This window comes from Balaenoptera borealis (assembly GCF_965194805.1).
Source record: "Balaenoptera borealis genome assembly, chromosome: 3".
NCBI lineage: Eukaryota > Metazoa > Chordata > Mammalia > Artiodactyla > Balaenopteridae > Balaenoptera > Balaenoptera borealis.
This window is the reverse complement of record NC_138866.1, coordinates 27,175,816-27,193,299: the sequence shown is the minus strand read 5'-3', so window position 1 is coordinate 27,193,299 and position 17,484 is coordinate 27,175,816. Positions and strand designations below refer to the sequence as shown.

The window sequence follows — 17,484 nt, the reverse complement described above, 5'->3', positions numbered from 1 at the left end:
ATGAGATGAAAAGAAATCCACTGGACCAGTTGGAGTGGAAGAACCTAGGGACAAAAAAAGAAGAGCTGTGAAAATGAGACTCTAGTCGGGGAAGGAGGTAGGGTCAGGGAGGTAAGATGGGAACTGTAGGGACCCCATGTTTACCTTATGTCTGTAGCCACTTATGCTTCTAAGAAGAAATAAAAGTATTGAGAAGGAAAGAAAGAAATGGGGAAATTGCTCAGTGCTTTGTGGAAGTAGCCCCAGAGTTGAGGCACTCCAAAGGAGGATTAATAGAGAGCCGAATGGCATCTACCCCCAAACCCCTGGAAACAGCCATACCTGAAGCCTGTACACATGCAGATCCTAAGAGCACTTGGGATTACTTTAAAACTGTTTTGAGACCTTAAAGCTTGGTGACATAGAGCAGAGGATTACACCGTTTTTGGCCTTCACTCCTGGTTCTAAGGAAATTTTGTTTTCTCTCCAACGCATTTTCCTTGATAGGCTACTAAGTGGTCAGCATCTGGTGTCTACCATCACCAGCTGTCTCTGAAATCCACCAAAACTCATTCTCCCTCCACAAAAGCTCCATCCTGTGAGCGATACAGACCATATAGATGGGAAAAGACCACCAGCTGTGGGCATCTTGATAATGCCCACCTGCCTTTCCCTTTATTATTTACTTGAATCAACTTTGCACACTGAAATCACCTGGCAGCTTTTTAAAGACTGCCAGTGCCTAGGACCCACCTAGGACCCAATGCAGACCACTGAAAACAGAATATCTGGGTCTTGTCCAGGGCAATAGCATATTTCAGTGGTTCCCTAACTTTGCTGCACACTGGAACCATCTGGGGATCTTTATTAAATACTGATGCCTGACTACTTCCACTACACCCCCCAGACATTCTGATGTAAATGGTATGGGTGCAACCTGGGCATTTGGATTTTTTAAAACTTCCCTGTGATCCAACATGCATCCAGAGTTGAAAACTAATGCTCCACCTAACCCGTGGCCATTCCTATTTCAATACCTAACCTTTCCACACCTTCCAAGCAGCATGCACTCAATAAATATTTCTCAGTCTGATTTACATCCTTGTTTCTCCTGCTCAAGCACTGCTGCCTTTTCTCCTGGAACACGACACGAAATTAGACCTCTGGTAAGGAGAGTAGTATCTGGAACACCAGCTTGGGGACAAGGTTCATTCCTGGGCCAGCCACGTTCTGCCAGCTCAAGTGTTAGCAAAGAGGGAGGAATGGGAAGCCAGGGCTTCAGATGAGGAGGAAGCTCTCTCCGCAGGCACATGAGGGAGGCTTTTTTTTTTTTCTTTCTTGCAGAAAATCATTGTGGCACGTGGGCAAAGGAAGTATTAATAACCTTTCTAAAGAGGTACTTCTCCAAGATTTGGTGTTTCACAGACCACAACCAGTGCTGTCAGTTCTACAGATGTCCAACTTCTGCATTTCAGATAGCGGCTTCCGAAGATAGCTCAACTTGCATCCCTAAAGCAGAAGACCCAGCTGTGTGGAAGGGAACCATCAGAGTCTCTAAGCCAGAGGTCAAAAGCCACTACCCACATGTTGGTCAGGGGCAAAGAGACTGACCACCAAACAAAATCATTAGAGAGTATCGACTCTTTTGGAGTGAAATTAAAGTAACAACATTCCAGCATTACAATAACCAGGGCTTCCTGGCAAGCCCACACTGAGAGCCATGAACTGGGCTTCCCACAGGAGGTGGGAAGGACCTCTAGACAGGGGTCCTGGCTCTGCCCTGCCACCCACTCACTGGGTGACCTTGGGCTAGAAATTACGCCATCTAGGTGTTGACTTCATCCTTTGTAAAATGTGAAGCCGGAGGCTGAGAACAGAGCCTTTCTTTGACTTCTTATAAGCATGCATCCAAAACATAGTGGAGAAATCGCAGGCTCGCAAAGGTGAAGCCACCACTTCACTCACTGCACTGTCTATGTGTTCTCTTCCCACCTCTAGACCACCTGCATCAGAATCACCTATGGAGCTGATTAAAAATACAAATTTCTGTGCTCCCTTGCCCCAGCTCTACCATTCTCACTGCTGCCAGAGTCAGGTTTTCTGGGCATGGCGCCCCAGCGTGCGCATTTTAGGTCACCTCCCTGGGAGATTCTGACACAGCAGAGGTTTGAGAAGCCCCATGCCATGCTGTGTACTCCATGACCAGTTGTCTGCTGTATCTCTAGATGTCTTACATTTATTTAAGCAGATGAGAGGCAGGATGTAAGTGTGTGGTCCTGGAATCAGAATTCCCAAGTTACCCACTAACTGTGTGACTTCAGTCTAGTTACCCAAACTCTCTGTGCTTCTGCTTCCTCACGTAAATGAGGAAAATTATAGTGTCTATCTCCTAAGCCTGTGATGAGGATTAAATGAAATAAAATATTTACAGCATTGAGAATAGTTTCTGGCACATAGTATGCACTCAGTAAATTTAAGTTGTCATGAAACAGAACAGGCTGGCAGTGGCTTATTTTTTCACTGTATTCCTAGATCCCTCCCTCCCAGGAACATACCTCACCATCACCAACTACTGCTAACATTTATTGAATCTTTTTCTTTTCTGGGCACAGTGCTAAGCTCAGTACATATTTTATCTCATTTTACCCTCTCAGCAATGGTATAAGGCAGATGGTACTATTATCTCCCATTTTATGGATAAGGAAACTGAGGGTCAGGCAGGTTATGTAACTTGCCCGAAGTCCCACAGTCAGTGAACGGTGAGGCCAGGATGTGCAGCATCTGCTTGGGTCCCCACTCCCTCTGCTCCCCTGCACCTCTACTTCCGTGGTCCCCCCGAAGGCACGCCCTGTGCCCTCGTCAGGCCCAGCCATCTCTCGGAACCAGCTTCCTCACATCAAGCTCCGCCTTTTCTGATCCCTCCAAACCATGGTTTTCCATGCTTTGCCTCCTTGGTCTGGGGTCCTCCAAGAAAATGTCTTCTCCTCAGAGGTGTTGAATCAAACCATATTTCTCCTGCATCTTCCTGGGGAGTACCTTCAAAGCATATATCTGCCCCCAGGGGCTCCCAAACCCAAATCCCTTGCCTCGCACACAGCCACTCCGTCAACCCCCAGGTGGCCCTGGTGTCCACTGAGAGCATGCCTCCCTCTTCCCTCCCTGTCTCTGTAGCCCCTTTAGGTGGTGGAAACCTGTAGGCCTGGACGCCAGGGAAGCAAAGCCAGTCAATCTGCTCCCATCCTCCACTAGATCCTAGGTCTCAGGCCTCCCCCCCCAGGACTCCCTTCCGCCGCTGTCAGGGAGGCGCCTCTGACCAGGCTCCAGTCTGCTGCCCACCCGCCCACTTCTTGTCCCTGGCCCAGGGCCTGGGGCTACCATCAGGCACACAGGCCTTATCACTACACAAACACTTCCTCGTTCTCCCAATACTGTTTCTCACACAATAGGTAATCAGGGTAAACTTCCGCTGACAATTTACTGAGCAAACACTCACTATGTCCCTGCTCTACGCTAAGGCTTGTGGGGAACCCCAACCTGGTCTCCACCTTGAAGAGCCTTGAATCTGGTCAAGATGAAGCACACACAGGAGCGTCAGGCGCCCTGACACTTTGTGGCCCAGCACACCTGGATTCTGATCCCTTTTCTGCTCTTGACTAGCTGTCCTTACGTACCTTGGAGCAAGTTACTTACCCTTTGTGAACCTGAGTTTTCTTAGCTGTGAAATGGGAATAATGCTGCCTAGGTTGGCTGTGGGAATTAACTAAGATAAGATTCGTAAAGGGCCCGGCAGAGCCCCTGAGATAATGACGTTAGCTCCTGAGTTCCTGGGGGAGGTGGCGAGGCTCTGCCAGGAGCTGGAGGAGGCTTCCTTCAGGTGGGAGAGGATCGTGGTTATAGGAATGGCTTCCTCCAGAGACTGAGTTCTGCGTTGAAAGCAAAACAGCATAAAGAATGGCTTCTTTCTCTAGTCCCTGCTCTTTTGAGGTCTAGGAATAGGTGTGGTGCCATCTTTCAGGTTTCAGTTGAGTGGTCCCGGCATACAGATCAGCCAATCAGTTAGTCAGCAAGAACTCACTAGTAACTCAGATGTTGGGGAACACAGATGTAGTATAGAACGTACTCCTGCAGTTTAACAAGAGTTGGTGGCAGTGGTTGGTCATAACATGTCCATATGCAACAACAAGAGAACATTACAGGGGAGGCTTCCCTGGTGGCGCAGTGGTTAAGAATCCGCCTGCCAATGCAGGGGACACGGGTTCGAGCCCTGGTCTTGGAAGATCCCACATGCTGTGGAGCAACAAAGCCCGTGCGCCGCAACTACTGAGCCTGCGCTATAGAGCCCGAGAGCCACAACTACTGAGCCCGCATGCCACAACTACTGAAGCCCACACGCCTAGAGCCCGTGATCCACAACAAGAGAAGCCACCGCAATGAGAAGACCGCACACCACAACAAAGAGTAGCCTCCGCTCGCTGCAACTAGAGAAAGCCAGCGTGCAGCAACGAAGACTCAACGCAGCCAAAAATAAATAAATTAAATAAATAAATTTAAAAAAAGAAAGAGAACATTACAGGATAAGCTGATTTCCTAGGTAAGTGCTAATACTGTGGGCAGAGCCTTTAAAGGAGAGATCATCGGAGGCCTGGAGCAGCTGGGAAATTTCCCACGGCTGAGGAGTCAGCATGCAAAATCATAGCAATGCTGGTAAAGCGATAGGCTACATGTCAAAAGAGGAGTGAAAGCGGTTCCCTCCCTAAGCCCTTGCATCAAAACATGCAAGCAAAATGGACAACCTTTCAACCTCCATGTTTGGTTTTTTTCTGAATACTTTAGGGTTTCTTCGTGCTCTGGAAATATGGTTGAGGAAGAGAAAAGAGAGGCCAGAAGAGGCTGGGCACTGGTAGAGGGCACCCAGGGGGCAGAGGCCACAGAGTGATGGGCAATGGGTAGCAGGAATTGGAGAGCTGGCTCCTGGCCTCAAATGGGGTGACTTGGGGAAAAGGTGATGCTGATTATCCCTCTACTGAAGGAAGATTCTAGAGAAGGACACCAAGAGGGAGCATGGTACAGTGGTAGATGAAGGTTGAGCCCTGGGCACTGATCTGCTGTGTGACCTTGGCCAAGTTACTTTACCTCTTTGAACCTCAGTTGCCTAATCTCTCAATGAGAAGAACAGCATCTGTTCTGTGGAGCTTTTGTGAGGACTGTAAATTATAGAACACAAAGCCTGCCAGAATGTAGTTGATCAAGTTCCCTTCCCCCTTCTCAAGCTTCTAGGAATGCCCCAGAAATACAAAACTGACTATATTTAGTGTCTGGCTCCCTCCCCCGCCCACCCATAGTTAAGTTAGAATTAAGCTACTTATGCTAAAGCCCCTTCCAGTTCTCAAATTCTCTGGTAGCACGTGTGGACTGGGTGGGAGAGGACAGTCATCAGTTCACCTCCTGGTCACGTGTTGGCCACTGCTGCCACAAAGCTGGGCTCTGAGCAGCCTACACAGTGTCCTTGGGTGCAAGAGCCTGTTAGATGGGGCCCTGCAGGGGTGGGAAGGGAGGGTGCCCAGAAGCCTGACAACTCCTTCTTTCCTATCCAACGTTTCCATATTTCCTTCATTCCCCTATGCCAAAATTTGCCTTGGGTGATGGTGGGTGTGGTGTGCAACAATGGGGGTGAAGGTGGGGGTTGGGTAGAAGAAAGAGAGTTGCTGACTGGCCCCCCAAGAGTGGGTGTACAGGGAAGCTACCCAGGGGCTGATTTTTAGCCCGCTCTGAAAAAGAACATCGTAGTAATGGGACGTCCAACACTGGAAAGGTGTCTCAGGGAGCAGAGAGAGCTTGGGCCCTGGAGAGTTCACCCAGCCACAATGATTCTCAACTCTGAATATATCCCGGGGAGTTTTGATTAAAAAAAAAAAAAAAAAATCCCATTAACCTGACCCCATCTTTGAGATTCTGATTCTCTTGGCCTGTGGTGGTGGCTGTGGATCCTTGAAGTTTTGTTAGTAATGCCCCCAGCTGATTGTGCAGGTGGGGATGAGGACCTGTGTTCCCCAGGCTGGTGACCCCCCTAGGCATTCCTGCATATGCATCTCTGGGCCAGAGCTCCTCTGCCCTCCTTTCTAACTCTGGGAGTCCACATGTCTGGGGTGATGTGTTGTAGTCACGTGGACTTGCTTCCATCCTGGTCTCTTGTAATCCACTGAGACACAGCAGCCAGAGTGATACTTTTTAAACATAAAATCGGATCCTATTCCTTTCCCACTTCAACATCTCTGCCCTCTGCCTGGGGTGCTCTTACCTGGTCTGGTTCCAGGTTGACTCCTCCTTGTCCTCTGGATCTCACAGGCCCCCTCTTCAGAGAAGTCTTCCCTCACCTGCCCAGTCCACGTGGCACTCCTCCGCCACACCTATGCCTCCCTGTCACATCACTCCCCTACTAGAAAGTAGGACCCATGAGAAAAGTGAACTTGTCTAACTGGTTTAATCACAGTGCATGGCGCAAATGGATTCTCAATAACTATTTGTTGAACAAATGAATGAATATGTAGATAGAATACGTTTATATATTAAAATCACTTGGTTTTATGTACATGTACCAGTATATAATGTGATTAGAGGTCTGGAGTGGAAATTAACAGATGTTACTAGGGAAGAGGACATTGGAGGAGAAGGGAAAGGAACATTTATGGAGCACAGACTCAGAACAAGGCACTGGGCTTGGCTTTTCATACATTTGATCCTCATAGCAAAATTCCAATGATCCACAGCCACCACGGACCAACAGAATCAGAATCTTGGAGATGGGGGACAGTGTTATTGTCCCCATTCCACAGATAAAGAAACTGAGACTAAGGGAGGGAAAATAACTTGCTTGAAGTTAAACTACTAACAAGTGCCAGAGTAGGACATAAACCCCAGTTTATTGGACTCCAAGGTTGTCTTGTTCATTGCATCATTCTTGAAGGAGCAATTACCTTAATCATTACCTCTCTCCACTATCAGGGAATATAAAATCTCTGGTGAATGTGGCCCCAGATAGCAATGGCTAGTTGGTGACTGGAGCTAATAATGTTAGCAGAGGGAGCAGGACAGATAAGGAGGGGAAAGAGAATTTACTGATAGTCTTGCCACCAGTTAAGTTATTTTTTGTTAAGATCAGTTAAGAATTTTTTGTTTAAAAAAAAATTATAGACTTCTTGATTTAAGTTCCCAGAACTGAGCACTTATGAGTAAGGTTTCGTGGGTCATCAGGATGTCTTGATGGTACAAATAACCTTTCTGAACACCCAAAGGCATAACTCAGAGGATTATAATATATAAATCCAGGAGCATTTGGCCTCATTGAGCATCAGTTGGGCCCTCTATCTTAAACTTCCAAAGCTAATTTCTAGCCAAAGGAATAGGATATGTCCTTTAGTATATACTTTTACAAATATCCCCAGAACTTGGTTGATACCCAGATTCTCTGTAATCTTAGTCTCTGGGAAGTATTTCTGCTCTGAGCCACAGGATGCCTTTTCTTACTTTTAAATGTCAGAGCTAGTTCTCAATTAAATCTGATCGAAATACATCAAGCCATCTGGCATAGGACACAAATGAGTTAGACCTCGTTCTTGCCCATAAAATGCCAACAGTCACATAGCTAGCTCCCAGGGGGTTGTTACACAGGGGCTTAAGCTTAGTTAGGGAAGGGCCATTAAGTGAGATATAAACACAATGTGGAGAATCTGTAACACAGGATGAGAAGTTAACCTGCTTCATTCTGTAGATGATGGGGAGCTGTATCATTTAGGGCTCTTTAGTTTCAGAAGACTCTAGGTTAGCTGAAATGAAAAAGAGGACAATCTATTGGAAGGACATTGGAAAGTTTACAGAATTGAAGGAAGAGCTGACCAAGCGAGAGGGGATCTCCAGAGGATGAATCTATGACTCAACTTCAAACCTCTCATCCCTGAATCCCCACTCAAAGTTTAAATTCCCAGGACAGAGTCTGATTGGCTTAGCTTGGGTCATGTGCTCACCACAGAGGCTTTGGGACTGACTGTGCTACAGAATCCTGCAGAACAGGGAAAGGGAGAGATGGAAGAGATGCCAAAGGAAGAGATGCCAGCCTGACAGACCAGACAAGACATGTAGGCTCCAGTAGCCATTGAGTGCTTCTGAGCACAGAAATAATGTGATTAACTTAGATTGCATGTCACTAGGTGTTTGAATCAATAGTTTTGTTTGATCCTCATAACAACCCAGTAATGTGGGCACATTTATTAACCCCTATTTTTAAAGATGAGGAAAAGTGCAGTTTTGAGAGGTTACATGATGACTTTTCCCAAGAAGGAAAGCTCTTTTTGGACACTAAATCCTATTTCTCTTTACTGTATGATTTTCCTGTCCTTTGGAGTCATTGGTTTGGCTCTAAAGTGTTTTAAGATAAGAGAGAGGCACGAAATGTGTTAGCGAGCTTTCAGTGTCAACCAACATGGAAGAAGTGAACCAGGCTGGGCCCATGGGGAATGAAAGGAAGCAACGAGACACGAGTCACAAGGTCTCAAAAAGTAGTTTGAAAAGTTGACTGAACATTGGAATTGTCAAGGCAGCTTGTTAAAAACACCAATCCCGAGAGTCCAACTCTGACCTGAACCAGAATGCTCTCTGGGTGGTGACTGGGAATCTACAATCTTAAAGCACCCACCTATCCTATGGTGGTTATCATTCTGCCATATGTAAGTATATAAATGAACATGTTGCACACCTTCAATGTACACAATGTTATATGTCAATTATATCTCAATAAAGCTGGAAAAAAATTTGAAACACGCATCTATCCCCCATTTAGGTGATCATTCTGTAGCCAGCTGGACACTGGTCTATAGACCAGCATTTAGAAATCACTGACCTATTAGACCCTGTTTTCTAAATGTCCTGTAATCCAGTTTCTTGTCTTATCTCTCTGCTGCTGCAGTTAAGCTTTATCAAGGTATAGCTTTTGAGTAGTTGCAATTTGTACTCATTACATTTAGCGTCATACATATCTGCAGTATCTGAGGTCTGAGGGATGAAAACAAGGACAGAGAAGTAGGGTGGCTCCTGGCTGTCCCCTTATTTTGTTAGTGTGTCTGGGGTTTGTGGCTTTTGACAGGGACCCTTGGGAGATTACTTTGCCAGCTTTCCCTTTGAGAATAATCCTGGGTTCTTACCCTCCCTCTCACTGTAGTAAGTCTCCATAACAAACACACCCAAGTCTGGTATTTCTGAACTTATGGTTCTGTGCTGAATACATGCTGTTCCTGGAGCCAGGTTCATTCTGCAATCTCTCCTCCCCACCCCACCCTTTGGTTCCACTGATGGGCTGATCCAGCCTTGACGTGTGATAACCTGAAGGTTCTGGGTGTTCTCTCTGTGACGTTCCAGAGGAATATAGACTTTCCAGCATATCTGGAGTGAAAAAGAATGGTGATCTTTGGGATGGGGCCTGGTACAGGTTGGAGCACAGGATTTATGGTCTCAAGTTGCTTCCCCTCATTCATACAGTGAGGGGACTCAAGAAAGAGCTACTAGGAAAGGGTTTTCCAAACCTGAGTCGCTTGAATACCATCTCCGTGGTTTTTGCCAAATCTGTGTGCCATCTACCTATTATTTCCTTCCTATTTTTCATTAAATTAAGTAACATATTTTGCTGGAGTGCTCACAATCCACTCTAGCCTTCCCATAAGCAATATATTCATGAAGTCACTGATTCATGAAATCAGGTTTGATATGCTACCTGTCCATTTTCTTCTAGAACATTTTAAAATAAATATGCATCCATTAAAACTGTGTAAATGTTCACTCATGTACTATCTAAAATCCTCCCATAGAGGGAGGTATACGTATCATTAGAGGTATATGCATCACACCTTGGGAACATTATCCTAGAAAAGCCCATGTGCTAAGAGGCATGTAGTTCCAGACCCCTCAATTCAACACAGTTTGGACGTCAACCCTAAGAATATTTTTTGAGAGTCTATCTAGTGAAAAACTATGCTTTTATATCCTCTTGCTGCAGAAGTTAAGGTTCAGAACAAGAAACAGAAGCCACTCAAGGTATTTTAAACCAGAAGAAAATTAATAATTTTATAATTTTCTGAAGGGTTAGAGGACTGAGCTCCCTCTTGGAATGAAAACCAGAGCACAGCAGAACTGACCTGCCAGGGGAACCATGACTCCTCCATAACCAGAAGGCTACTAATGAGACTGCTCGATTTAAGAATTCACCACCATGGCTGTAATCCAGGGATCAGGTACCATCTCTGCCACCTCTGCCCCAAGTTCCACTTGACACTCATGGATCTGGAAATTGAACACTGGACTGCTGCTGCTGTAGATGTCCACATGGCTTTGACATTGCTCTTCAGCAGACATAACCAAAGCATCAGAAAGGTGCCCCCTGACTCTCTTCTGCCATTTAAATCTCTCACGAGTGCACTTAATGGATGGAGCCTAATGTGCATCATCCAGAACCCTAGCCACGAGGGATTTGGAGAAACAAAGTTTATAGCTCTCTCGCTTTTAAGAAGACCCAGTAAAAAGTGGAACTGGATGCTGCAAGCCAATTAATCTCACCTAATACATTACCTGTCAGTGGCAGCTCTGCTGCTGATTCCCAGTGAACTAAGGAATCACTGAGCCAAAGGAAAAAAACCAAGATCAATGTAGGTTGTTAACCAACAGTTGCTCTTTTGTGAATTGGAGGTGTCTCTGTGTGTGTGTGTGTGTGTGTGTGTGTGTGTAAAGGCGGGTTTTGTGTAATCTGAAAGTATACATTTGCAAACGTACTGGCTAAGTCAATAAAAAGTGACCTTGGTAGCACAAATTGACATGCCATGCCGAAAACCTCAATGGCTACTCACCGCCTGTGGAAGGGAAGTCCGGTAATTGCCTCCTGTTCTATGCCTTTTATCAGTTGGCCTTGACACCCAGCATGTTCTGAGACAGGACTCGACTCTAGTCGAAAAGGTCTGGTAATTGACAACAAGCCCCAAACCGTCCTCCTCCCTGCCTTTCCTGTCAACAGGGCTCTGCTTGGAAAGCAGTTTCTTCTTCTCTACTTACCTGAATCTTAATCTTCCTTCAAGGTCCAGTTCTGTGCTTCTTCGCTTTCTAAAACAGGCTTTGCTCTCTCACTCTCTGCTCCCTCTTTAGTAAAAACTATTCCCCTCAGTTGGGACCTGATTTCCACCCTCCTAGGCTCCCTTTCTGGTCTTCCCCTCCCTGTAACCCACTAGGGGAAGTGCTGCAACCCTGTGCTCTCCCTATGCTTGGCAAATCCACCCACAGCATGTGAAACCACCTCGCATTTCACTGCCCTGGAAAGAAAAAGACTTGGGAGGAGGGTGGTCTTGAGTTAAGGACTGAATCTGGTAGATCCTTACAAGTGGTGACACCAAAGCTTTAGCCAAATCATCAGCTGTGCAAAAGAAAACCTGGAGCTGTTGAAAATGGAATTGCTCTGCATATGATAAAGGGAGACATGGGGTTGGCTTCTGAGAGGCAGGAAGAGGTAAAGTAGTGCAGGATGGGAGCTGGAGAGAGGAGAGAGAGCCAATCATCATGAAGGACCTCTAAGGAAAGAAATGCTTAGTGCTCTTGGGGGGATGATAGGGTGCATGTCTCAAACCTTGGTAAGGCCTCCTGCTCCCACCAAGGCCACAGTGAGTGGCTTTTTGGGCCAAGACTGAAATGGGAGTGAGCTCCAGATCTGGGCTGTCATGGAACAGAACAGAGACCCTTCACAGGGATGGCAAGAAGATTCACAGACTGACTTAGTTCAGGGGAAGGAGGAGCTTGGCCCCAGAAGTAACCATGACCACCAGAATCCTTCAAGAGATCAGATAAACCATGGGGTTTATGTGTGTGCAATCGCTGACTGTGTGCAATCAGAATGGTGCAAGGGCACACCTCCCGGGAGCTCATCAGAAGGCAGACTCCACTTCCACACTCAGCATAAGCCTCATGTGGAACCAATACCTGCCAGTTAGGATTCCAAAACTCCATCTGATTCCTAGCTCCTGTAGTAGACAGAATTTCTAAAATGGTCCCTGACCCCACCTCCACCCCCCACAGAGAGCCTAATCTCTGCCTATGATGAGACATGACTCCTGTGATTATGGCATGTTATATGGCACAGTTGACCTTAAGACAGAGAGATTATCCAGGTGGGCCTGATCTAATCACATGGTCCCTTAGGAGCAGAGAGTTTTCTCGGCTGGCAGCAGAAGAGGATGTTGGAAATTCAGGGCATGAGGGAGATTTGATACACTGTTGATGGCGCTGAAGATATAAGGGACCACTTGAGAAAGAATGTGGGTGGTGTCTAGGAGCAGAGAGTGGTCGACCCTGGCTGGCAGCCAGCAAGGAAACTGGGACCTCAGTTCTACAGCCACAAGGAACTGGATTTTGCCAATACCTGGATGAATTTGGAAGTGGGTTCCTCCCGAGGGCCTCCAGATAAGAGCCCAGCTTGGTTGATACCTTAACCTCAGCCTTGCGAGAACCTAAGCAGAGAGCCCAACCAAGCCTGCTGGGCTTCTGACCTACAGAACTGTCAGCTAATACATGGGTTTCATTTTGAGCCACTAAGTATGTGGTGATTTGTTATGCAGCAGTAAAAAATGAATACACTCCCTGTCCCCTGCCTAGTGTTGACCTCGGCATCACCTTCTGGCCCTATGGGCCTCATGCATCCTTTTATTATAGGATGATTTAGTTGGGACCCCTTTTCTTACCCACTCAATATTTGTCACACTCTGCTGACCCTATGTGAAAGCAGGTCTAGCCTCCCTTGGACTGTTCCATCTGGGGGATCCTTGAGCTGTACCTGCAAGGCCTCTGGTGTACTGTGCACCTTTTTCCCTCCAGTTGTTTAGGTAATTGCAACATTTGACTGACCTGGACTAGAGTCCCATATCTAATGGGACCATGATATTTATTACCTATATGCCCAACACCTAGCACAGTGCCTAGCACATAGTTGGTGCTCAATAATATTGTTGATGATGCTGGTGAATACAGAGAGAAGGAAATCTCTGGATCATCCCCATCACACATTCCCAGTGTTGGCATTTGGTGCTCCAGCCATGTTGCACTATGTGCAGTTCCCAGGAGACACCATGGTCTCGCTTGCCTCTGAGTTCCTCCACCCCTAACCTGATTTTCCTCTGCCCTCACCCCCTGTACCTTCCTCCCTCTTTCAACTGGCTAACTCTTCTTATTTTTCAGCTCTCAGCTTAAATATGACATTGTAATTGTCATTTGGCTTGTCTTAAATCCCTACTAGGTGGTCGTATGTTCTATGATGGTGAGATATGCTTCCCTTTTTCTTTTGTGACTCCAGCACGTTTATAGTGTAGGTTCTCAGTAAACATTTGTGGAATGGCCATGCCTCTTCATCACCTGGGAATCCTGTTACAGTGCAGATTCTGATTCTTATATGTGGGTGGGGCCTGAGATTCTGTATTTCTAACAAACTCCAGGTGATACTGATGCTGCTGGTCCATGGACCACACTTTGAGTAGCAAGGTAATAAATAGGGTAGAGACTCCCACCATTACCCCATTGAGGCAAAAAGTGTGCATTTGAGAGAAGCTGAACAAGGTTTAGGGTGCAAATAATAGCCACAGGACAAAATTTCCCCTGTCATTGCTAAGCCGGCTGACTCATTGACAGAGATGGAGCCAATAACCTTGGCCTTATTAACAACTGAGCTAACTGCCACAGACCAATAAATAACAACATTTGGCTGATTTGCATTTCAAAATTGTTTCCTTCCCTTGTTCACACTCTACAGCAGGTGCTAATGAACCATGAAATGTCTGAAGCATTGGTAGCAAGGAAGAAAAGAGGCAGAGTTGACCCATGCCTAACAAATAATGATCCTTAAAAAACAAGAGCTACAAAATTCAATGTGGTATTCTGGATTGGATCCTGGAACAGAAAAAAGATATTAGCAGAAAAACTGGTGAAATCAGAATAAAGTAGGGAGTTTAGTTAATAGTAATGTACCAGTGTTAGTTTCTTAGTTCTGACAAATGTACTGTTAGGAGAAACTGGGCAAGGGATATATAGAAACTCTCTGTATTATCTATGCAAGTTTTCTGTAAATCAAAAATTAGTCAAAAATAGCGTCTCGCGCGGGGCAGGAGTTGACAGACGGTCTCTGGCTGGATTTCGGCGGCCCGGGACCGCGGAAGAGGCTCCCGAGGGCGGCCGCGATGCCGAGCCCGCAGAGGATGCCTTTGGTGCTTCATGAAGAATATTTCTAGATATATCACAGACGTTAAGCCTTTGCCACCCAACATAAAAGATAGACTGTTCAAAATAATGAGCGTGCAGGGGCAGATAACAAATTCAAATATCAGTGAGATTTTACATCCTGAGTCCAAACTCTAGATCTACGAAGCTGTGATATTTCAGATACTGCTCTCCTGCACATATGTAACTGCAGAAAACTGAAGAAGTTAAATTTAAATTCCTCAAAAGAAAACAGAATTTCCATAACTTCAAAAGGAATAAAAGCTGTGGATTCACCTTGTTCTTACCTGCACGAAGCTTCTTTGAAAAGATGCTTCAATCTCACTGATGAAGGAGTCCTTGCTCTTGCACTCAATTGCCGGCTGCTAAAGTTAGGGACTTCCCTCGTGGCGCAGCGGTTAAGAATCTGCCTGCCAGTGCAGGGGACGCGGGTTCGAGCCCTGGTCCGGGGGAGATCCCACATGCCGCGGAGCAACTAAGCCCGTGCGCAGCAACTACTGAGCCCGCACTCTAGAGCCCGTGAGCCACAACTACTGAGCCCGCGTGCTGCAACTACTGAAGCCTGCACGCCTGAGCCCGCGCTCTGCAACAAGAGAAGCCACCGCAATGAGAAGCCCGCGCACCGCAACGAAGAGTAGCCCCCGCTCGCAGCAACTAGAGAAAGCCCGCACAGAGCAACGAAGACCCAATGCAGCCAAAAATAAATAAACGAAATTAAAAAAAAAAAAAAAGATCATTGATTTAGGTGGCTGCTTAGATATTACTGATGTGTCCTTGCAGACATTAGGAGAAAGCTGCCCATTTTTGCAGAGATGATTTTTCAGCTACTCAGGTATCTCACAGTGGTGTGGTTGTGCTTGTTAGTGGACCTAGTGCCAAGAAATTAGAGGAAACTCATATGGGGTATTGTGTGAATGTGACTGATGAGGCTGTAGAAGCTGTCCTTACTTGCTGTCCTCAGATATGTATATTACTCTTCCACGGATGCCCCCTGATAACAGACCATTCGCGAGAAGTCTTGGAGCAATTAGTAGGTCCAAACAAACTAAAGCAAGTGATGTGGACTGTATATTGATGCTTATTGAAGCTTATCAAAGCTATGATCTTCATACTACTTTCCCAGGAAACAATGATGTAGAGATTGGCTTTCCAATAATATGATTTATGCTTTGAAGTTAACCAGACTCTTAAACATTTTAATAGTGCTATTATTTCTAAGTTTGTTTGAGGAGTGATAGTTCTTGAAATGGCAATCCTAGCATGCCCTCTGATGTATTTGGGGAGGGTAATGTGTTTGTTTCTTAAATAACAAAGTTTTAAATTACCTGTTTTTCCTGGAAATTTCCTTCTCCTATCTAGATATTTGAACTGCTATAAGAGAAGTTTACCAATATGGATAAACATTAGGAGAATTCTAAGTAAAGGTATTTTTAAAAGCAAAAAAAAAAAAGTCAAAAATAAAAAGTTTATTAAAAGAATCAAGAGCTAGACTGTATTGGTTTTCTTTACTTTGCATAATGGTATTATAAGTTTCTGAAAATGTAAAAAAATTGCCATTGACTTAATAAAAAATTGGAAATGTGTGCTCATGGGAAAAAATCTCCAACTAAAACTCAGTAGCAATCAAGGAAAGAGTTAGAGGATGGCTGGTCCCAACGGCACACCTGCAAGGTAGCATACCAGTGATACCTACACTCCAAATTGCTTTGCCATACGTCATGACTCCAAGATATTCTGACTGCTGTTTTCTCCTGATTCCCACCTTCATTTATTCAGCATATCAGGAGTTTCTTCCATTCTTGAGAATCTCTTGATTCTACACTCAGGATTCAGGGTATCTTTGTTTGTTTGTGTAACAATATTATCTTAAAGACTTGGTCATGGTGTCACATTTTACCTCAACTGTGTTTGCTTATATACCAGAGATTCTAAGCCTGGTGAGGCCATGGACTTGAACTGATCCATCATTGCATGTCCAGCACCTGACTCTTAACTGGGCAAATAATTATTTGTTGGATGGATGAATAAAGGAGATGCTTCAGCATTTGAAGTGAATTCTTGCCTGAAAAACACAAATTTTCCAATGATATTTCATTATGTAAATATATCCCTTTGATGGAACTTGATGAAATTTGCAAGGCCTTCAGGTCTTGTAAAGAAACATCATCAGGCCTTTTTCCAACTCTGGTGAATTCATGGAAAGTCATGAAGATCCTATTAACTCTTATGGAAACTATGGCTTTAACTAAAACAGTGTAGAATGAGTGTGCTCTGGTCTCAAGGGGCTGCTCCCTGGGATCTGCACTGAGGCCCAGGGTCTGAGCTGGCCACAGAGGTATGGTCAGTTGCTGTGCTGTCTAAGGTTTATGTATGCATTGCTTTGTCTGTCCTGCAGTACCTGCTTCCCTAAGTAAGCTGCTCTGCTCCCACTCCAATGTGCTAGGAAAGGAACTCACAGTTCGTCTGTCTCCCTGGTAGGCCTGTGGCCCCTGCCAGGCCAATCAGAGACTTCTCTGAGGTTTTTAAAGCTTGAAGCTGGAGGAGAATTGACCTTTGCCTTTTAGAGCATGGAATTGGGAGGAGGTGATGCAAGGGCAGGTGTCAGCCTCCTTCCCTGTCACATGGAGAAAATCTACAGAAGGATAGAGGGGCCTCACAAGATACAGGAATGCAAAGAGAAAAAGAAACCTAATATCCACGGTTAAGGGTCTGAGTCCAATTGCACTTTAGGCCACCTCATTCCCTGAACTTCCCGGTTATGAGAGGCAACAAATGCCCTTTTTCCTTAGGCAGATTTGGGTTTTTGTCAGTTGCCATGGAGAGTTCTGCCATGGAGAGTTCTATAATCGTGGAGAAACGTGTGCAATTTCCTTCCCACACTTAATGGGGACTAGTACCAGCTCAGCCAGGGAAACAGCTCTGTGGGCCTCTGCTTGGACAGAGTGCTGTGGCAGAGAAGGCCAGTTGCCCTCCCCAAACTCAGGCTCTCCCTTCCCTTGCAGACACTGTCACTGGGGGATTGGCACCTCACACCCAGACTCTACTTCCCATCTCCTCCTACGTTTAGGTGGGAACGCATGGTAAGCTCTCACCAAGGGAATGTGAGGGGAAGTGACATGTGTCAATTCCAGGCTGGAAGGCAGTGAAGAAGCAGGGGTTCCTCACCATTCTCTCCTTTTTGCTGCCCATTAGCTGGATAAAGAGGGTTCTGAGACCTTC

The 17,484-nt window shown here is 45.7% G+C and overlaps 1 pseudogene across 1 annotated transcript; it reads left to right on the top strand.

Annotated features, from left to right (window-relative positions):
* The first annotated feature begins 5,540 nt into the window (after positions 1–5,540).
* On the top strand, positions 5,541–15,703 carry LOC309626627 (protein AMN1 homolog; annotated as a pseudogene). The gene is made up of 2 exons: positions 5,541–14,636; positions 14,998–15,703. The product of its transcript is annotated as a protein AMN1 homolog (transcript).
* The last annotated feature ends 1,781 nt before the right edge of the window (positions 15,704–17,484 follow it).